Source organism: Mirounga angustirostris, unplaced genomic scaffold (assembly GCF_029215605.1).
Source record: "Mirounga angustirostris isolate CCGP_5_RB_7025 unplaced genomic scaffold, mMirAng1.0.hap1 SCAF_1, whole genome shotgun sequence".
In the NCBI taxonomy this organism is placed as follows: domain Eukaryota; kingdom Metazoa; phylum Chordata; class Mammalia; order Carnivora; family Phocidae; genus Mirounga; species Mirounga angustirostris.
Window position 1 is genome coordinate 32571840 of NW_026991709.1, and position 24167 is coordinate 32596006.

The window sequence follows — 24167 nt, forward strand, 5'->3', positions numbered from 1 at the left end:
AAATTACAAAATAAAACACTTCAAATGACTATAGTTGGGAAGATGGAAAGGTATCTCACTCCAGTGGAAAACTGTTTTTCATGGAATCCTGCAAATTTGAAACCAGAAGCAAATATGATGGGTACCTAGTGCAACGCTGTCATTTTACATAAGAGAAAATCGAATGTCAGAGAGAATAAGTGACTTGCTCTTTCAGTATAACATAAAATGATTTTTTTGTTTTACCCATAAAACAGCCATCATAAGAAATAGAAATTGTATTCCTTATGTTTAGGGAATATATGTTAAAATTTGTATTAAAAAATGACTTTGTTATACCCCCCTGACTTCCTTTTCAAAGATGCACATAAAAATAAAATTCTTACATTTCGTGGTGCAGACTATCTTTCCAATTTCATAAAATCATTAACATATGAATTCCATTCTGTCTAGGTCTTCCTTGTACAACAATATTTTTTTCTTCCGTTGCTCATACAGGTCACCTTTTTTTTTTTTTTAGGGCACACTTTCTTTTAGCCTCTCTATTATCATTTTGATTTGAATCCTTTGCTTCCTTGGATTGACTGGTTCTGATAAACGATTCCTATTTCATCTGCTTCTGTTCGACTCTGATGATCCACAGTAATTTTCTAGCCATTGCTACACCACTACCTCTGTGGTCTGTGTAATGAGGTATGCAGTGCCTTCATTTTTTTCCCTGCATGGTTCAATCCTAAGGTATAATGTGACAAGTGAGATTGGTATTTTGTTGGTTAGGAAGCCCACAGAAGTCACATTAATAGCGCACTGTTTCATAAACTGTCAACCATCACATGGAAATTTGAGCATAATTGTCCTTCTACATAATTAGCTCCTCCCTTTCCTTTTTTTTTTTAAAGATTTTATTTATTTATTTGAGAGAGAGAGAATGAGAGAGAGCACATGAGAGGGGGGAGGGTCAGAGGGAGAAGCAGGCTCCCTGCAAGCAGAGAGCCTGATGCGGGACTCGATCCAGGGACTCCAGGATCATGACCTGAGCCGAAGGCAGTCGCTTAACCAACTGAGCCACCCAGGCGCCCCCTCCCTTTCCTTTAATAACAAACCAATTACTTAAAAATATGAATAATTATGCTTATACATTTTATCACCAAGCCATACAAAATGAACCCCAGGATATTACTGAATATTCAAGACCAAAAGTATAATTGCCATAAGTTTATCCTGCTTTGGCTATCATACCATCTCGCCCCCCGCCCCAATTAAAGAGGTTAACCAAGATTTTATTCAGGACTACTGCAGTGGGGGAAAAAGAAACCTCAGTAGAGACCTGGGCTCCATTCTAAACACAGCATAGGCTAGTAGGACTTTATAGTCAAGAGCAAATGGGTGTCAGTGGATAGAAAGTTACTGTGAGGAAACATCAGGGGTGAGGGGGTTCTAGCTAAGTCGACCTAACAGGATTCCTGCTGAAAACACCCAGGGTGATCAGACATCCCCTGAGGGTAGTAGAGAATTAGGAATCTGATCAGATATCCAGGGTGATCAGGTACTGAGTAAGGGGGTAAGGGGGAGTCTTGCTAAACTGACTCAGCAGCACTCTTGGTAAAACTGGATTTTACAAGGAAGTATACAGATTGGCCTAGGAGAAGTTTCAGGATCCTCTCTAAAGTTCAATCAATCAAAGAATCTTTGTTATAACTTAATCTTAAAGTCAAATCCTACCACTTCTGTTATATGTTATTGGTCACACAGACTAACTCTGGTACAATGTGGAAGGGGATTATAAAAGAGTATAAATAGTGGGAGGTAGGGATCATTATGAGCCATCTTGAAGGCCGGCTACCATAATGCTCCTTACTTAGCATCAGGCCAGTAAGGATACAATGATTTGGGGGAAGGGGAATTGATTAAACATATACTTTTGGAAACAAATTTAAAAATATATTATAAACTGCCTACCACCATTTCATCTTAAAAAAAAAAAAAAAGAACTGAATACAGTTGACACACAATGTTATAGCTAGCATACCATCTTAATCACAAATGCTATCTATTAAAATTTACTCAACCCAACCTCATCTTCTCTGATGGTATCAACAGGGACTTTGCCAGTATAAATGGCAGGCCACGGTTAAGCATAAATACTGTTCCAAGTGAACATTTTTGTGGCAGGCCACGGTTAAGCATAAGTACTGTTCCAAATGAACATTTGTGGCAGGCCACGGTTAAGCATAAATACTGTTCCAAGTGAACATTTTTGTGGCAGGCCATGGCTAAGCATAAATACTATTCCATCCGAACATTTTTCTGACACAAGGGAATACAGAAAACATCAATGTATCTTCAAAAAGAAAGTTACAAAGCATATCCTGCCCTGACATGGAAAACTAGCCAAGTTTTTAGCCTAAGAAATGCATAATGGAGTATAAAAATCAACCAATCAATGTTCAGGGCTCTGTTGAAATGTTCAGTTGAGTTCTGGACATGAAAGGCAGACACATTCCTTAATACCTCATTTTTCCTTAGATCACTTGTCTGGCAACATCAACTATCCAGGACACAGTTGAGAACAAAGGAGAAAATGGGTAATACTTGAGTGTTTAACACGTACCACAACTTTAAATATATATTAAATTTAAACTTCTCAGGAATCATTTGAGATAAACATAGTAGTAGAAAAGAAATCACTGGAATTAAATAATTTGAACATAAGAACAAATTGGTAATTAAGACTCAAACTCAGGTATTCTGATTCTACAAGCTATACTTAACCTACATCCCTAACCTGGAACCTATACTTAACCTCTATAATGTAAGAAAAAAGGAAACAAAAACACATTCAAGCATACATACATACATATATACATAAAGTAAATGCTGAGAAATGAGAATAAAAATTACAAATTCTTTATACTAAAATGTTGACTTTCCCACACAGGAACTCTAATTCTACCTAACTTGATTGGCTCATCCTCTATCACTCTCCGCATTTACAATACAGACTTTTCAATTCAGACAAGTTTAACTTGAAATTTCTTACATGCTCCTAACTATTGCATAGGTTATTTTTTTGACCTTTGTCAAGACTGATCAGGGTGAAAAAGTGAATATGTCCACTAATCCAAAAATACGCACCAAAAACAATCAATGTAGAGTTACAACTCTAAGGGGTAAGCAAGGGGCTGTAAGAAGTGAGACGGAAGGAAAGGAAATCACTTGAGCTGGAATCACTTGAGCTGCTTTTTCAAACTTAACTTGCAGTCAATCCCTTCTCTTTTGTCCCACAGTGATCTAATACTATCCACCCACTGAAAACACTGTGTCTCAAAGGTTCTTAGAGTCCCTATACAGACAGAATGCTGGTATCCCAACAAAATTCATTCATTGAAGCCCTAACTTCCAGTGTGATGGCACTTGGAGGTGGGGTCTTCGGGAGATGATTAGGTTTAGATTTTGCCATGAGGGTGGAGCCCCTATGATGGGATTAGTGTCCTTATAAGAAAAGGAATGGAGACCAGAGCTCTCCTTCTCTCTTCCCTGTGAATATACAGTGAGAAGGTGGCTGTTTGCAAACCTATAAGAAGGGTCTCACCAGGAATCAAATAGGATGGCATCTTAATCTTGGACTTCCCAGGTTCCAGAACTGTGAGAAGTAAATGTCTGTTGTTTAAGCCACCCAGTCTATGGTATTGGTTATAGCAGTTTGTACTGACAAAGACAGTCTCCTACCTCATTCCCAATTCCCAAATTTTTTTTTTTTAAAGATTTTATTTATTTATTTGACAGAGAAAGACACAGCGAGAGAGGAAACACAAGCAGGGGGAGTGGGAGAGGGAGAAGCAGACTCCCCGCCAAGCAGGGAGCCCGATGCGGGACTCGATCCCGGGACTCCAGGATCATGACCTGAGCCGAAGGCAGTCGCTTAACCAACTGAGCCACCCAGGCGCCCCCCAATTCCTAAATTTTTAAAGGTCAACAAAATTTGTTCTTTTGTAAAATATAACTGTTGTCAGTGTTTGTTTCCAGTTTCAGACAAATTCTAGATGTTCTCCAGATGAGCAGTTGGATTGCCCTCTCCCCAAAACCACAGATTCCTGTTAGGCAAACACCTCATTTGCATTCATTCAGCTATCAGTGGGGTTCAGAGTTAACATTTGCTTTCCTTTTTTTTCTTTTCAAAGATTTTATTTATTTATTTATTTGAGAGAGAGAGAGAGAGAAAGAGAGTAGGGAGAAGAGCAAAGGGAGAAGGACAAGCAGACTCTGCAATGAGAACAGAGCCTGACATGGGGCTTGATCCCAGAACTCTGAGACCATGACCTGAGCTGAAATCAAGAGTCAGAGGCTTAACTGACTGAGCTACCCAGGCGCCCCTCAGAGTTAATATTTACTTTCAACAAAAGTACCCTGACCCACTTGATAAAAACTTTGCAGCCAAGAAAGATGGATCCATGTTGTGGTCATTTATTGATAACTTTTTGTAATCCTTAACTTCTTTCTTTTTTTCAAAGCCTATATTAACCTATGAGCAAATCTGGTAGATTTAATATTCAACATATCTCTACAATCTAGCCATTCATCACCACCTCCACTTTGCCACTACTGTCCAAAGCACCATGATCTCTCACCTGGCTTATCCCAATAGCTTTCTAACTGTTCTTCCTGTTTTTTTCTCGCCCTGCCCCCATCTGGGTTTTTGGTTTTTAATACAGCAGTAGCCAAGTGAATGTTCTTTTTTTTTTTCTTTCCTTTCTTGAGAAAGACAGAGAGTGGGGGGGGAAGGGGCAGAGGGAGAGAGAATCTCAAGCAGATTCCATGCTCAGCACAGAGCCCAACATGGGCCTTGATCTCATGGGCCCTGGGATCATGACCTCAGCTGAAACCAAGAGTCGGTCACTTAACTGATTGAGCCACCCATGTGCCTCCGAGTGTTCTTTTTAATATATAAATGAGATCATTATGTCCTCCGCTCAAAGGCCGCCAGTACTTCCTATTTTAAAGTAAAAGAAGAGGTCACTAAGGCTCTATATGTCCAGAATGCTTGTTACTTCTATGACCTCTTATTCTTCTCCTTCCATATTTGCTCTAACCACTATGGATCCCTTTCTGTTTCTCCAACACATTAACTATGCTTTTTGCTTAGGGTTTTTAGTCTTGTTTGTCTCTCCTAAAAAGACCTTCTTGGGGGCACCTGGGTGGCTCAGTCGGTTAAGCATCAGACTCTTGGTTTTGGCTCAGGTCATGATTTTAGGGTCATGGGATCCTGCCCACATGGGGCTCCATGCTCAGCAGGGAGTCTGCTTGAGATTCTCTCCCTCTGCCCCTCCTCCCTCAAATAAATAAATAAATCTTAAAAAAAAAAAAAAAGGTCTTTCTCCAGATGGTTGCATGACTCCTTCCCTTATTCTTCAAATAATATTTTCTCAATGGAGCAATTCCTCACTGCCTTATTCAAAATTATGAATGGCTTCCCCACACACACATACACACATGCCTTCTTAGGTTTCTACATCTGTCAGATCCTCAGTTGAATTCAGTAGATCCACCGACTGCAACCTCATGTCTACTCCTGCATTTGCCCTGTGACTTTGTTAACATCACCCAATGCCTTCCTCAGTATAATATGCCTCTGCCAACCTACACTCTTCCCCCAAGTCTCCTAACTAGGCCTTGTACACTCATGAGTGAGGTCAAACAAATAGGTATGTATCCTTACATCATATTTACATCCCTATTTCTGGACAGCCAGTATCTGTTCTTCATGTTCTTCAATTTAGTTTTCATATTCATCATGCTAGTTTGCCTGATTTTTCATTCTTTCGTCTTTTCCTTTGTAGTCTGTTTTCATTCTCCATCCCCTGGATAAAATCACTCTACCTTTGTCTCAATGCCTCAGATAAGAAAGGTATATAAACCCTCATATTCTCAAAACTTAACTTTCTCTATTTCAACTTGTTTGATTTCCAGCCATAAGTCTAGGGGGTTCCTCTTTTTTTCTCCTGTGCATTCCCTTTCCGACTCCTGTTGTTCCCTCTTTTCTTTGCACTCAGTTCCTTAAAGGTCCCAGCAGCTTTGGACCTTGTATATGCCCAGAAAACATAAACAAAATATTCTGTCAATAATGTTTGATTTTCTGTATTTTCAGCTTAAAATTTATTAAATGAAAAAGTGAAAGTCCATGGTATTAAACTGTATAGAGTGTTAAAAATTTCATCTTGATAATAAATTCATTTCCTATAACCCTTTTACTTTGGAGTTCACTCTAGATAGCTATATGTAGATTTCAGTTGCAATATTCTGCAATGGTAGGGGTATAGAAACATACACCCTTCAGGAAGAAGGCTTAGCAGTTGCAATAATTATTTTCTGCAATATGGCAGCTATGCCCAACAAATCTTGAAAATCTAATAAGGGTTTGAGATTGACTGAAGAAGTCTTTTATTGCAGGTAATCAACCCATGAAAACCTAAAAACATCTAAGCTATTCCAATATCTCAGGAAGGCATTTATATTTACCAAATAGCTGACTAGCTGATAAAAATTGTGATAGGCAAAATGGTTCCCCCCACCCAAAGATATTCACATCCTAATCCCTAAAAGCTATGAATATGTTACCTGATTTGAAAAAGGTAATTGAAGATATGATTTAGGTTAAGGACCTTTAGATGGGGAGATTGTCCTGGATTATATCCTGCATATTATATCCTGGACAATCCTAGAATATAATTATGTACTTCTATTAGTAATTAATTAAATTATTATATCAGAGTGAGTGCAACCTAATCACATGAGTCTCTAGAAGGAGAAAACTTTTCTTTTTTTTTTTTTTTAAGATTTTATTTATTTATTTGAGAGAGAGAGAATGAGAGAGAGCAAGCACATGAGAGGGGGGAGGGTCAAAGGGAGAAGCAGACTCCCCGCCGAGCAGGGAGCCCGATGCGGGACTCGATCCAGGGACTCCAGGATCATGACCTGAGCCGAAGGCAGTCGCTTAACCAACTGAGCCACCCAGGCGCCCAGAAAACTTTTCTGAAATCCGAAATCTGAGATTGCTGAAGAATGGAAACCAGATGAGATGGCAGTATGACAGAAATATTCAACCTTACTGGTTTTGAAGATGGAAGAAGGAGGTCATCAGCAAAGAAATGCAGGTGGGCCTCTAGAAGCTAGAAAAGGCAAGGAAACAGATTCTCCTCTGGTCTAAGAAGAAACAGAGCTCTGCTGACAATTGATTTTAGCCATGAGACCCATGTCAGATTTCTGTTCCACAGGACTGTAAAATAACTTGTATTATGGTAATTTGTTGCAACAGCTGCAAAAAAAAATACACACACACATATATTATCATTGTGATGCTTTAAAAACTACAATTTAAAAGTTAAATTAGGCTCAGGGGCGCCTGGGTGGCTCAGTCATTGAGCGTCTGCCTTCGTTCGACTCAGGTCATGATCCCTGGGTCCTGGGATCGAGCCCCTCATTGGGCTCCCTGCTCTGCGGGAAGTCTGCTTCTCCCTCTCCCACTCCCCCTGCTTGTGTTCCCTCTCTCACTGTGTCTCTCTCTGTCAAATAAGTAAAATCTTAAAAAAAATGTTTTTTAAACAAAATTTAAATTAGGCTCATTATAGTTCATCTTTAGACTTTAGTATGAAAGCAAAGAAATTTTTTAATAAATTCTTAAAATAGAAACAATAATGACAAAAAAACCTTTTCTCTCAAATAATAGGTTTGATTAGCTAGTAAATTTACTTATGTGCATTGTCTTATTACCCTAGAATCTAGATTGATGAAGCCTTATTTTCATCTCTTTTTTTCCAGCTATATTGAGATATAGTTGACAGATAGCATTGTGTAAGCATAAGGTAGACCACATATTACTTTCATAGACTTACATATTGCAAAATAACTCCATCACCTCATATAATCACCATTTTTCTGTATGGTGAGAACATTTAAGATTACTTTCTTAGCATCTGTCAGGTATATAATACAGTATTATGAGCAATAATCACCATTTTGTATATTATATCCATAAAATTTATTCATCTTGTAACTGAAAGTTTTTATTCCTTGACCAACATCTCCTTATTTCTCCCAAACTCCATCCCCTGGAAACCACCATTCTACTCTGTTTTTATGATTTGGGTCTTTTTTTATTCTTCACATAAGTGATATCATATAGTATTATTTTTCTCTGTGTTATTTCACCTAGCATAATGCCTTCAAGTTCCATCCATGTTGTTGCAAATGGCAGGATTTCCTCTTTTCTCATGGCTAAATAATACTCCATTGGATATATGTGCCACAGATTCTTTAGATATTCATCTGTTGACAAGGACTTAGCTTGTTTCCATATCTTGGCTATTGTGAATAATGCTACAATGAATATGGAAGTTCAGGTATCTCTTCACGACCCTGATGCCAAAAGATGTGGGATTGTTGGATCATATGATAGTTATATATTTAATTTTTAAAAAAGCCTCCACACTGTATTCCATAATGGCTGTATCAATATACATTTCCACCAGCAATGCACAAGAGTTCCCTTTTCTCCATATCCTTGTCAACTCTTTCTATCTTTTGTCTTTTTGAAGATAGTAACCGGTGTGAAGTACTTTTGATTTGCATTTATCTGATGATTAGTGATGTTGAGCATCTTTTAATGTACCCAGTGGCCATCTGTATGTCTTCTTTGCAATTGATAACCACAAATAAATAAAATCACAAACGAGAAGGGAGAAATAACAACCAATACCAGAGAAATACAAACAATTATAAGAGAATATTATGAAAAACTATTTGCCAACAAATTGGACAACCTTGAAGAAATGCATAAATTCCTAGAAACATACAAACTACCAAAACTGAAACAGGAAGAAATTGAAAACTTGAATAGACTGATAACCAGGAAAGGAATGGAATCAATAATCAAAAAACTCCCAACAAACAAAAGTCAGAAGGCTTCACAGGCAAATTCTACCAAAAATTTAAAGAAGAATTAATATTTATTCTTCTCAAACTATTCCAAAAAATAGAAAAGTAAGAAAAATTTCCCAATTCATTCTATGAGGCCAGAATTACCCTGATACTAAAACCAGATAAATTCTCCATTAAAAAGGAGAACCATTGGCCAATATCCCTGATGAACATGGATGCAAAAATTCCCAATAAAATACTAGCAAACCAAATCGAACAATACATTAAAAAAATATTTCACCATGATCAAGTGGAATTTATTCCTGGGTTGCAAGGGTGGTTCAATATTTGCAAAATATTAGTAGTAGAAGAAACAATCCTAAAATTCATATGGAACTACAAAAGACTCTGAAATAGCCAAAGAAACCTTGAAAAAGAAAAGCAAAGCTGGAGGCATCACAATTCCAGATTTTAAGTTATATTACAAAGCTGTAGCCATCAAAACAGTATGGTACTGGCAGAAAAATAGACACATAGATCAATATAACAGAATAGAAAACTCATAAATCAATCAACAAAAGTAAAAGGCATCCTACAGAATGAGAGAAGATAGTTGCAAATGACATATCTGATAAAGGGTTAGTATCCAAAATATATAAAGAACTTACACAACTCAACACCCAAGAAACAAATAATTCAATAAAAAATGGGCAGAAGACATCAGTAGGTATTTTTCTAAAGAAGACATACAGATGGCCCACAGACACATGAAAAGATGCTCAACATCACTGACCATCAGAGAAATACAAATCAAAACTACAATGAGATATCACCTCACACCTGTCAGAATGGCTAAAACAACAATACAAGAAACAGGAGCTGGCAAGGATGTGGAGAAAAGGGAACCCTCTTGCATTATTGGTGGGAATGCAAACTGGTGTAGCCACTGTGGCAAACAGCATGGAAGTGCCTCAAAAAGTTGAAAATAGAACAACCCTAGGATCCAGCAAAATAGAACTACCCTAGGATCCTAGGTGTTTACCCAAAGAATACAAAAATACTAATTCAAAGGGATACATGCATCCAAATGTTTATAGCAGCATTATCTACAATAGCCAAATTATGGAAACAGCTCAAGTATCCATGGATAAAGAAGAGGTGGATATAGATACATGGAATATTACTCAGATGTAAAAAAGAATGAAACCTTGCCATTTGCAAACATGGATGGAACTAGAGTGTATTATGCTAAGTGAAATAAGTCAAAGAAAAACAAATACCATATGATTTCACTCATATATGGAATTTAAGAAATAAAACAACGAGTGAAGGGGAAAAAAGGAGAGAGGGAGGCAAACCAAGAAACAGACTCTTAACTAGAGAGAACAAACTGATAGTTACCAGAAGGGGAGGTGGGTAAGGGGATGGGTTAAATAGGTGATGGGGATTAAGGAGTATACCTCTTGGTTCTTTTGTTGTTGTTTTTAAAGATTTTATTTATTTATTTTAGAGAGAAAGAGAGCATGAGCGGAGGAGGAGCAGAGAGAGAGGAACCAGCAGACTCCGTGCCAAGCATGGAGCCTCATGTGGGCCTTCATCTCAGGACCACGAGATCATGACCTGAGCCAAAATCAAGTCAGACTCTCAACTGATTGAGCCATCCAGGCGCCCCAAGGAGTGCATTTGTGATGAGCACCAGATGTTGTATGGAAGTGTTGAATCACTATATTATATACTTAAAACTAATAATAGTTAACTAACTGAAATTTAAATAAAAACTTAAAAAAAGAAAAATGTCTATTCAATTCCTCTATTGATTTTTTAAATTTTATTTTATTATGTTAATCACCATACACCACATCATTAGTTTTTGATGTAGTGTTCCATGATTCATTGTTTGCGTATAACACCCAGTGCTCCATTCAATATGTGCCCTTTTTAATACCCATCACCAGGCTAACCTATCCCCCCACACCCCTCCCCTCTAGAACCCTCAGTTTGTTTCTCAGAGTCCATAGTCTCTCATGGTTCATCTCTGATTTCCCCCCCTTCATTTTTCCCTTCCTACTTTTTTTTTTTTTAACATATAATGTATTATTTGTTTCAGAGGTACAGCTCTGTGACTCACCAGTCTTACACAATTCATAGCACTCACCATAGCACATACCCTCCCCAATATCCATCACCCAGCCACCCCATCCCTCCCACCCCCCACCACTCCAGCAACCCTCAGTTTGTTTCCTGAGATTAAGAATTCCTCATATCAGTGAGATCATATGATACTTGTCTTTCTCTGATTGACTTATTTCGCTTAGCATTATATCCTCTATTCCATCCACCTCTGATTTTTTAATTGGATTTTTTTTCTATTCAGTTATGTGAGAGTTCTTTATATATTTTGGAAATTAACCTCTTTTCAAATATATGATTTGCCAATATTGTCTCCAGTTCCATAGGTTGCCTTTTCACTATACAATTGTTTCTTTTGCTGTGATGGGTTAGCTTGGTGATGGGTATTAAAGAGGGCACATATTGAATGGAGCACTGGGTGTTATATGCAATCAATGAATCATGGAACACTACATCAAAAACTAATGATGTAGTGTATGGTGATTAACATAACATAATAAAATAAAATTTAAAAAATCAATAGAGGAATTGAATAGACATTTTTCTTTTTTTAAGTTTCTATTTAAATTTCAGTTCACTAACTGAATGGGTTAATTATTAAATAGGTCTATAATTATAGAATTAAAAGGAAAATACAATCACAATTAACACAAAAATATACAAACACAGTGCACAAATATAGTAGTTAAATGTTAACTTTTTGTTTCTTTGTATGTCTCTGTTCACAACATCCTGGTACATTGGACTAAATAGAATACATGCAATGTTTCCATTCCAAAACATCTGATTTCCTAGCTTTTCTCAGCTCTGTCCATGTGGGAGGGGACAGAGAGGGACTGTGGGAAGGACAGACATATTGGATCCAGAGACCTACATGAGAATCTCATTCTGCCTTTGTTCTCATTAGCAGTGTGATCTTGGGAAAGTAACTTTAAGTTTCTGGACCTTAGTTTTCTTTTTTTATTTTTAATTCCAGTTAGTTAACATACAGTGTAATATTAATTTCAGGTGTACAGTATAGTGATTCAACATCCATACCATACCCACTGGGCATCACAAGTGCTCTTCTTAATCCCCATCACCTATGTAACCCATACCTCTACCTCCCCTCTCATAACCATCAGTTTGTTCTCTATAATTAAGTCTCTTTTTTGGTTTTCTAAGTCTATAAAATGGGTTAATTATTAAATAATCTATAATCTATAAATCTATAATTATAGAATTAAAAGGAAAATACAATCACAATTAACACAAAAATATACAAACACAGTACACCAATATAGTAGCTAAATGTTATTATCCTCCATTGCCCCTTCAGATTTTTATGTTCTATCATGGCATATCCTCCTCTATTTTCATTTTAAAACTAGTGATATCCTAAAGCACAAAATGAGTGTTAGTAGTGCAAACATAACATACAAGGTCTAGAATTTATTATATAGTTTTACAAAAATGTCAATAAAAGGGATTTTCATTTGGGGACTCTGAATTTTGTGCAATATTAAAACCATGAAGTTATACTGCCCCTTACTTGTACATATAAGAACAATTAGGAAAGGGATTAATCTGTTCATTGTTGGTTCTTCAAAGCCTAGAACATCATCCAGCATAAAGTGTTTGTTCAATAAATATTTGTAGAAAAGTCAATTTCAGTGGAGGGCATAAAATCCAGGTTTTTATCTAGTTATAAATTAAAGCAGGATAGAGTATTAAAAAGTTACATTTTAGGGGTGCCTGGTTGGCTTAGTTGGTTAAGTGCCTGCCTTTCGGCTCAGGTCAGGATCTCAGGGTCTTGGGATTGAGCCCTGAGCCAGGCTCTGCTCAGCAGGGAGTCTGCTTCTCCCTCTTTCTCTGCCCCTCCCCACCATTGGTGTTCTATCTCACTCTCACTTTCTCAAATAAATAAGTAAAATTTTTTAAAAAGTTACATTTTTTAATGTGGTAGGATTTTAGACAGCTTAATATGAATTACAATACTATTTATATTTTAAGGCACAAATAGGAATTTTAACTCATAATAATGAAGTAAAAAATACTTAAAATGCAGTCATAGTTTCCCTTTTCTAATATAGAATTGCTAAATGATATAATTTTGAAAGTCATTCAAATAAACACAAATGAGTCTGTTATTGATATCCATCACATAAGCCATATTGTGAAAACAGTCAATAGCCATAGCTAATTCTGAATTTTATATGCAAAATGGATTTAAGTAGGCTTTCCTACCCTCTTTCTTTGGAACAAGGAGCAATGTCAGCAATTTTTAAATGCTACAAGAGATATGCATGTAAAATGTTTGAGGCTTATCTATAGAAGCCAGGGGATAACAAATATGAAGATCATAGAAAACAGTTTCTATCTGGTACCTGTGGGATGGCATTATATACACACATTGTATATAATTATACATAGATGTATGTGTATATGTATATGTGGCAGTTAACAAAACAGTCCTTCCATTGATTGACAGATAGAAGGATGACTTTGCCCTGGCTAATATTAAAAGAGGTACAATATCACATTTTACAAAATAAGGACCCAAGATATCTACATTTATTTTTGATAAATTCTGTATGACAGAATAAATGTATATGTTGCTTATCCCATTACACTACTGACCTCAATTAAAAATTTTTTGTTTCTTGAAATTGGGAAGAGAGAAGAGAGGCAGAAAGATAAGTCCCATTAGTAGAAGCTGACCTCTGCTAAATAATCAAGAGTGTTTTGATTCTGCTTCCTGCAGCAACCTTACCATCACTATCTCTTCTTCTTCAAGTGTCTTTTAGTTGAAACCAAGGGTATCTTCAATAGACAGTATTTATAGGATATGCCAGGAACCTACACAGGATCTCTAAGAAACATATGAATAGCTACAGTAGAAAGACCCTATATATTTCTTTTTTTAAATTTTTTTAAAGATTTTATTTATTTATTTGACACAGAGAGACACAGCGAGAGAGTGAACATAAGTAGGGGGAGTGAGAGAAGCAGGCTTCCTGCCGAACAGAGAGCCCAATGAGGGGCTTGGTCCCAGGCCCCTGAGATCATGACCTGAGCCTAAGGCAGATGCTTAACACCTGAGCCACCCAGGCGCCCCAGACTCTATATATTTATTTTTGGGGAATAAGGGCTTTTATTTCTAATAATTAAGAAATAGAAGAATAGGAAAGTTAATTTGGACTCTAAAGATTTTTTTTTAAGTAAAGACCTATATTTCAGAAAGCAGGAATGTGAGTTAAGGGATGTGTCTCAAAACAAGAAAGGTACTTATGGGAACTATGTTTAGCAAACTAGAATATTCTTAATACCTGATCCAGCTGTTCTAGCATTGGTCCTTTTAAGCTGTTAGGGTTATATTATTTGATGTACCAATAAAATGAGAATACACATAAAGGTAGAATTTGCGCTTTTGTGGAAGAGGGGGAAGATCCCAGCTGAATCACTAACTTGTATATTTATTAATGAGTCAGTTAACTATATTTAAACTTTTTATTTGTAAAATAAAAATAGGAACAACTCCTAGCATGATAACTGCTAAATAATAAGCACATAAAATATTATTTCCCATCATCTACAATGACAACATCAGTTTTTATCACATGTGGTTAAAACTGCAAAGGAAAAGTGGTACTGTTTTGGTTTTTATTTTTGTTCTCATAAGTACTATAAACAAATGTAAAGTCTGGTAAAAGAAGATTTTTTTTAAAGATTTTTATTTATTTATTTGACAGAGAGAGAGATAGCGAGAGCAGGAACACAAGCAGGGGGAGTGGGAGAGGGAGAAGCAGGCTTCCTGCCGAGCAAGGAGCCCGATGTGGGACTCGATCCCAGGACCCTGGGATCATGACCTGAGCCGAAGGCAGACGCTTAACGACTGAGCCACCCAGGCGCCCAGAAGATTTGTTTTTTGAAATAATAATGGTGAAATTCCTACTCATTAAGATATACAAAATTGGAAAAAAAAAAGATATACAAAATTGGAAAGAAACTTAGAAGTTTTAGGGTATTAAGAAATGCTTTTAAAATGTTAGGAGAGTTAACTATTCTTTCTAATCTCCTCTATGACTAGGAAGCATAACTAGAAAACAAATTCCTACAATAAGAGCATACCTCATTTTTATAATTTGTTAACTTTGAAGAAAACACAGATCATACTGAATGACTGGGAAAGGTAGAATAAAACTGACCAATAAAAGGACAGAATGGCATCATCTATGCATGTTTAAGATTTCTTGTACAGGATTTCTATATGGAAAAAAAAAATTCTTGAGCTTAAAATTAACTTGAAAATGTAATTTTCTGCCTATTTTTCCTATCTAATTTATATTCCCAAAGATAAAGGGGATCATGTCTAGCTTTTGAATGAATCCAAATGCTGATGGAATTAATTTGGTATTTTGAGGCTCGGGATGTAGTTTGAAGCTTATATATTGAAACACTGCTCCAGGCAGCCATTTGCCATTGATGGAATTAGTAAGTCAATCTACCCTCTATGACTTGAGGGAACCATAAAAGAAATCTATCAATGATGGCAGGCAATGACGGAAAAATTGTATGTAATGTCAGGTGGCTGAATACAGGAAAAAGATATATGGTAATGACAGCATATAGGCCAACAATTGCAGGTAAGGAAAAGGATTACTTAAAATGAAAGTCAAAGTAGAAATACATACATTCATTGCCATCACAATTTACTTTCTTTGATTGAAAAAGAGAAAATCTTCTGTCTTAAAGATAATGTTTAGATCAAATTTGACAGCTTGAATAATGAGCATTTCATATAATAATTCTAGATGACTTGATGGAATACCCATATGTCAATGATAGAATGACCGTACTTTAAGAGAATAATTCTTCAGACTACAATGTCCCTGATGTCATAGAAGGAATGGTTAATTATTCCTTGATAGTAATAGTGGGAGTATTTCTAATGATGAGGTTGCTGTAAAAATATAATCATGTAACTATTTTTCTAAGCTTCCAATAACTTCAAATATCTTTATTTTCTATGACAATAATATTACTAACTTCTACCTCTATATTTTTGCTTTCCAATACAGCATACCATGATATCATTTAGACTTTACTTGCCATTAATGCATTCATTATATTTCCAGGGACCCTATTTTTTCAAATGTTGTCATTAAAATAGCATTAACAAGTGTTCACTTCCATATCTGCATATAATTTAAGAAATGAAATTTTGTAGAACTTGTTTATATTAACCATCCAGATTACTCAAAGCATACTTATATGTTAAAAGGTTAACATATAAAATATGATGTTTAAAATGATTACTGAGGGGTGCCTGGGTGGCTCAGGCGTTAAGCGTCTGCCTTCGGCTCAGGTCATGATCCCAGGGTCCTGGGATCGAACCCCGCATCAGGCTCCTTGCTCAGCGGGAAGCCTGCTTCTCCCTCTCCCACTCCCCCTGCTTGTGTTCCCTCTCCCACTGTGTCTCTCTCTGTCAAATAAATAAATAAAATCTTTAAAAAAATTAAAAAAAGGAAATTATTACTAAGATTTCATGAGTAGCAATATTTTATAACACAGGCACCATAAAAACCTGGTTTCAGATACAGTAATTTAGCCATGTAACTATCAATGAAATTACAGAAGACTTTTAATAATTAAAATGCAATGCAATAAACAGACTCTTAGGACTTAGATTTAATGACTTAAAAAATTCAAATTAAACATAAACAAGGTTAGAATTCACTTGTGTCGGAATTGGTTCGTTTTCAAATCACTAACCCAAAATAATTATCTGATGATTTTCAGTAGCCTTTTTCCTTAAATTGGATAAGGCCTATTGGGCCCCCTTTTCATATACAGTTAAACCTGAACTGCATCACAGAGCATTCATCAAAAATTACAATGTACAATAGATTAAGGGTTCAGAAAGAAAAAATGCTTTTTGGTTTTATGGATCTCACAGAGAACAACTGGTCACTACTGTTGGATAACAGAATAAATAAGAATAATAGTAGCTTGCATTTGTGCTACTTATATGGTAATTAAAATTAACATCACATCCAATAGATAGACATGGAAGTAGTCATAAAGTGTGATGACCTCTGTTTCTCATGTTCATTTCTACCATAAAGTACCCACTATAAAAGAGGCACTAAACCACCAAGTAGAATGAGATGGCCAGGTGATTTCTAGCCTCTGTCATTGTCCATCTCAGTACTGGCACCATGCATATATGAGCAAAGGGACAGTGGTATTAGGGACTAAAGTTATGCATAAGCCAACAACATAAACACATCTATCAAAACTGATCTAGCAATTGCTGCCACTGGCCCAACCTGCCAAAAGAGACCAATGTTCAGTTCCCAATATGGCACCATGCCTCAAAGAGACCACATGGCCACATAGTGGGAAGTTGATTATATTGGGCAAGATTGCATTCTGGCAGGAGGAGATACTTCATCAGATGTGGGTTTCTCTTTTTGCCAACAGGCCTCAGCTAGCATCACTATCCCGGAGCTTACCAAATGTTGTATACACCGCCACAGAATCCCCCAGGCGCCTACTTTGTAATGAAGAAGTATGAGAGTAGGTCCCAAAACACAGGATCATGTTCCACACCATTCAGAAGCTGCAGGCCTGAGAGAGATTTAACCGTGTCTTCCACAGGCTGTTCTGCAGGCCATATTGAAGACTACACTTTAGAGGATGAGATACCATATTCCCTGAAGTAATATATATTTGGAATCAGAGACTTATATAATGTTATGTCTCCAAAAGCAAGACACATGAATCAGAGAACCAAGGAATGGAACCCAGGAGTGGAAGTTTGCAATCACTCTCATGACCTCTTTGGGAAGTTTTTCTTCCTCTTCCATCAAGTTTGGGCTCTGACAGTATGATAACCTGATCCTTAAAGAAGGAACAATTTCACCAGGGGACAGAGCAAGTGTCTAATTTAGTTATAAGTTATCTGTGTCACCTGGGGACCTTAGATTCCTTTTGCTAAGGTATTAGTTGGCAAGAAAATAAACCTCCATCTGGCAAGGATAATTGACTATGACCATCAGAGTAGCAAAAGTCTGCTCTAACACACAGGGGCAGGGAGAAAGATGGTTAGCACCTAGGTGATGCACCTGAGTGCCTCTTTGGTACTCCAATCTCAAGGAGACACATCAGTGACCTCACCCTCAGAAAACAAAATGAGTTGGGATTCAGGCCTCTCAGGTATGAGGGTCTTTGTCATGCCACCAGGTAATCACTAAGACCATCTGAGGTGTTGGCTGCACAGAAAAGAAATCTAGAACAAAGAATGAAATAGGAAGAAAAAGAAAAAAAACCCTATCAGCTGTGGACCAAGACAAGCTTCAGCCATAGGGGCTACCATTCATCACCTTACCCTTCCTTTTCTAATTTTCTCCAGGGACGATGGCCCTTCAGATATCCTGAAAGATCTGCTGTAAGAATTTACATGAGGAAGCAGAGAGAATGGAATGAGGGATGGACTTTGGTGAACACTCTGATGTGCTCACTATCCATAAGCCCCTTCCCTAAAAGATATTTTATCCTACCTCCTGACAGTGTCAACCCTCCACGATTTGCCTAACTTCAGAAATCCACTTCACTCAGTGTCATGCACTTTGCTGGGAGTGGCCCAAATCAAATGGCTGACCGCTACAGACGTTGTAAAGTTCTTTCCTGTAATCGGGTCCTCTTTCTTCCTTGTTTCCATAAGTGTTTATCTGAAAAGCACACCTTAATAAACATCTAACATGCCATAGTCCGACTGAGAGTCCACCTGCCAGGAAAAGCCATTCGTAATACGGCATGACTACCATATTATGGATTATTTTAGTCTTATTAAATTGTTTTCTTATGATCGTAATCCAAGAGTTCTACTCATTCAATCATTCAACCTAACAGTCTCTCCTGCTTTTGGTGCTTTTCTCTTTCCCTGTCGTTCATCTCCTTTTTACCCCTTTTCTTTCCTTCCCATCCTCCCTAGTGTTTTTCCTTGTCCATTCAATGCCCAGTCTTCCTTCGTTCTTTATTCCATCCTCCCTTTCTTTCCCTTTCTTTTTTCTTCTTTATATTTTACACTTTTGCAGAAACAAGTCCACATTTAGATATTTTACAGTGCAACAAAATATTCTATCATAAAATTGCCTAGACACCTATTTTGCCTGCAAGAAATTTCCTTGTTCCAAAGCAATGTGTCTTCTATATCACATTTTACATATTGAAATTTCATGTCTTTGAAAATAACTTAGATGCTGTCAGCTGGTTAACAGCAGGGAATGTAGCAAATACTCCAGTAAAGAGACAATGTGGAATGATTTTTACTGCATTTTTTCATTGTACTTTGTTTATATTTTTTCTTTTTGTCTCTTTCAATGCCTAGCAGTAATAATCCTCTTCCACTGAAAACTGCTAAAATCTGAGCAGTGCCTCTGAAGTTTAAAATGCAAAGAGCAGTCCTTTTTTTACAGGTTTTCTATGATAATACTTAGAATGAGTCACTCATCCTGAAAGTGGCCTTCTAAATTACTGTGAAATAACCATGGATGCTATTACACACACTTACAGATGTGATTTAAATTCTCTGGAACTCCTCTGCACTTTGAATGAGAATTAGCAGCTTTGAAAGATTTAACTTCACATTGAAAAACCATCAAAGCAAGTGGCAAAATGAACTTGAGATTATTCTTCAGAATTGAGATTCCCCAACGCTTTTCATGCCAAATTGCAACCTCCAAAATGATTCACTCTCTTGCAAATCTTCTACATTATAGGTAATTTGACTGTCTTAATCAATACCTGTTAATGAAGGTTTTTTCCCCCTTTCATATTATCATTAAACCATCATTCTTGACTATCAAAATCCTGTTTTTTTTTTTTAAATCAAATCTCAGAAGGAGACCAAAAGTGCACATTCAGTCATATTCTAATTAGTGCTTGCCAGTTTCTCCCCCATGGAATCTCACCCTGGCAAAGGAAGCTGGTTTCTGCCAATACTCAGAAGGCACCAGCCAGGTATAATCAGAATTATAGGATCAAAAACTTGCCATTTGAAAGAGACTTCATAAACATCATCATTTTATGTATCTTCTTGCCTGGCCTTTCCCCTCAGTCACTTAGATTCCCTGTGGGCCCCCCATCATCATTTGCTCAGCTAGTAAGGTTGAGTGGAACAATGACAAGGGATAGGAACAGAGGTACAAAACTATGCCTTAGAGCTGCCATGCAGCTGTGGAAGGAATGAGTGTCTTTATAAGACTGCCACACGGAGCCTTGTGGGAGAATGTGAAAGGAAGTCTTGAGTCCAAGAAAATGACATAGTGTTTTGGCTGAACTGCAAGATAAACCAAATTATATAAAATCATCAGGGCATATAAGGTGACACCACTGACTGCTAGAAACAAATATGTATGTATATATACACACAAGTGCACTCACACACACACACACATATATATATAAATTTGATGTTAAAACTCAGAAGTTATAATTCTGACAAGTGGGAACCAACAAATATAGCCATTTTCTTTATAAAAAATTTCTATTAATGTGGATTTAATTCTGTTTTATACTATAGGGTATCACTTACTGAATTCCAGAGTGTTCACAATTTTATTTACTTCATAGCAACACTGATAATTCTTACATTACTTATTTGAAAAAAGTTATGCCACTATATAATGATTACAGAAATATTCCATAAAAATGCAATGATATAATAGAAAAAATTAAGTTATTTATTTGATTATATTCTTGTCAGAAGGCAGGGTTTGCAATTCTGTATTGATATGGACACATACCATGATGCCTCCAATTTCCCATCTATACAATTTCTAAATTTTTCTAATTAGCAATTTCTCTCATTCTCTTCCTAGTCTTGCTTGCATATTAACTTATCATCTGACCATTACCAATTCTATTATAGGCTCACAGAACATTCTTGACACACAACCTTCCCTCCTTTATGCCTCCATAGCTCTTTGCTGTATTTCTAGAACACTTGCTATAATCTGTCCAGTTGTGTCATTTTATGGATGATGACATTGTTGATTGTTCAGTCCCATGGTTCTCTTCCTACTTCTTTCTGTGTTGGCCCCTTAAATGTTGCTGTTTTCCAGAATCCTACTCTTGTATTCTATTCTTCTCAATCTGTAGCGAAGTTGTCTTTTATTAAAAACTTAAATATCCTAAAATAGGTTCCAAATCTCTACATACATGCTCATTCTCTTTGTTCTACTACCCACCAATCACTCAAGCTAAACATTTGAGATATAATTTTTTTAAAGATCTTATTCATTATTTATTTGTTTGTTTGTTTTAGAGAGAGACAGAGAGATGGAGAGAGAGAGAGAGGGTGTGCATGTATATGAGCGGGGAGGAGGGGCGGGGGGTGAGGGGTAGAAGAAGAGGGAGAGAGAATCTCAAGAAGACTCCGTGTTCAGCGGGGAACTTGAGGTGGGACTTGATCTTACAACCCTGAGATCATGACCTGAACCAGAATCAAGAGTCGGGCGCTTAACTGAATCACGCAGGTGCCCCTTTGAATTACTTTTCTGTAGAAAATTGAAAGTTTTTATTGATTCATTCAATTTTTTTTAGCTGCTACTAAGTTGTAGGTTTGCTATAAGTGCCTCTAGGATCATAATGAATTAAAACAATTTGTATGTCTTTTTTCATTAGTCTGAAAATCTGTAGGGGGTGGTGATGATAGCATTTTAGTAAGTCCTATTTGTATCGTTTTTAATTCCAATGACCTGTCCTAAGTTAGATTGTAAGGAATGGAGGGCAGGGATATTGTTTTAACTTTGAATCGATAAGTGTAATGCCTTGAAATTATTAGACAAGCGGTACTAAACGAATTGTGTTGACTATATATATATATGAACTCCTACTTTGTTATTTTCACCATTTTAGCTCTACATATTACACACTCCATACATGCTACAGATTCCACAGGTCAAATGTATCACGTGAGTTTCTTTATTACAAGAGTTGTTGCCCTTCCCACGTCTCCACGCATTCCATCGACAATTATGTGCCTTATGTGTGCCAGTCACATTCCTAGATACTCAGGATTAATGATGTGCAATTCCAGATACAATCTCTACTCTCACAGAGATGAAATTTAGCCAGTTATGCAGAAAATGTCTAATGTTGAGAGCTGAAGTAATTGGAGGGAAGCTGACCTGATATCTTAGAGCACTGATGATAGCTCTTCCTGAATCCAGCCCCCTGAAGAAGACAGTCTGGTTTCTACCTATGTCATTTGAGGAACCAGGTTTCTCCTATCTTGGTTCCTGAAGAGAGCCTGGCTTGCTCTACATCTTCTCCTCACTTAATGACAGGTGCATGTTGTGGTGTTTCATTCCAGCTAACATTATTTTGTAGGACTGGGCTCAATTTCCTTCTTTTTTCCTTTCCCTAATAAGGCACCATTTCTTCTCCACCATTTGAAAATATACTCTCTGGCTCCATCAGGGCACATTCCTTTGATTATGCTATCTGTACAAAATAATACTAGAGAAAATATGATGCTGTTCATTCTTGGTATGTAAGTGTTATGATGTGTTATGGTGCATAAGTACTACTTTGGCCCATTATGTCCCCTTTGCCCCTATCTTTAACTCCTCTGCTATAAATTTTCCATGGGCACAAAACTCAGAGTAAAAAAACTAACCAAAAATAAACATTCAATGCCTTCCAGTATTGTAGGCAGTTTTTCTAAAAATTAAAGGTGCCATAATGATAAGCATGGTTGACCAGTAGATTATATGTCTATTCTTGAATGAAGATTAGATGCTTTCTATGTTAGGTCATATAAGAAACACAGAAAGTATAATAAATTTCTTAAGTATTGTCATTATTTTTATACATGCATTAAAATTACTTGGACTTTCTAAAATAGTATATTAAATTAAGCTACAGAATGAAATATGAATTTGAATATTTTGCTCTAGTAAGTTTTCCCTTCATTACAGATACGGTTTAAAAATATTTGTGGAAAATATTCTGGTTATGCTTAAAGTACAATTACCAGCATATATCATATGGCTATTTATTTTATAGACATTTTATAAGATTTTGAAATACTGCATATTTCTAGAATAGCTTTGCATGTACTTATAAAATCAAAGATTTTATATAATAAATATATGATTTCATATACTGTTACAGACTCCATTTAATACTTGGTTTGCTATGACCTTTTATTTAAAACAGCCCCCTCAATACCAATTCCCTTATTTCATTTATATTCGTGGTCCCATTTTATTACTAGATACTAACTGAATATACATCAGTTTCATTAAGACATTTTCTCATGTATTTCTCTATAAACAATAATCATTCAGATATATTGTGGGAAAACTATTGGGAAGCTAAAATATTCTTTGGTTGGTCTCTCTTCTTTAAATAATATTTTAAATAACAATATTAAATTATGTTATGATAGCTTTACAGTCTTAAAATTTAAATCATATAGTCAAGAACAACTTTTGAGGTTATAAACATGATGGGGCAAGAGTAACTCTAACCCTTATAGAGATCACCAACTGAAAGTTTCAAGAAAAATTTTGGCTTAAGAGTAAATATGAAAGAAGAAAGGAGGGATGCTTACAAAATGAGAGAAGTGCTTCTAAAATCAAGCAAAAAGAAGAGCGTTATTAAAGGAACAGTTGAAAAAAATGGTATCATGGATAAAGGCAGATGAAATTGTGAAGTCCTTGAAATTGCAGGAAAGGATCTTTTTTTAATTTATTTTTTTATTTTTTATTTTTTTTAAAGATTTTATTTATTTATTTGACAGAGAGAGACACAGTGAGAGCAGGATCACAAGCAGGGGGAGAGGGAGAGGGAGAAACAGGCTTCCCGCGGAGCAGGGAGCCTGATGCGGGGCTCGATCCCAGGATCCTGGGATCATGACCTGAGCCGAAGGCAGACGCTTAATGACTGAGCCACCCAGGTGCCCCAAGGATCTTTTTTTTTTAATTTAAAGATATTTTTTAATATTCATTCGAGACAGAGAGATAGAGAGAGAGAGAGCATGAGCAGAGGAGAGAGGCAGAGGGAGAAGGAGAAGCAGACTCCCCACTGAGCAGGAAGCCAGATGCAGATGCAGGCTTGATCCCTGAGAGATCATGACCTGAGCCAAAGGC

General features: G+C 36.6%; 1 protein-coding gene across 1 annotated transcript in view; it reads right to left on the reverse strand.

Annotated features, from left to right (window-relative positions):
• ROBO1 (roundabout guidance receptor 1) overlaps positions 1 to 24167 on the reverse strand; it is a 1126461-nt gene that overhangs the window by 1014765 nt on the left and 87529 nt on the right. The window lies entirely within an intron of this gene.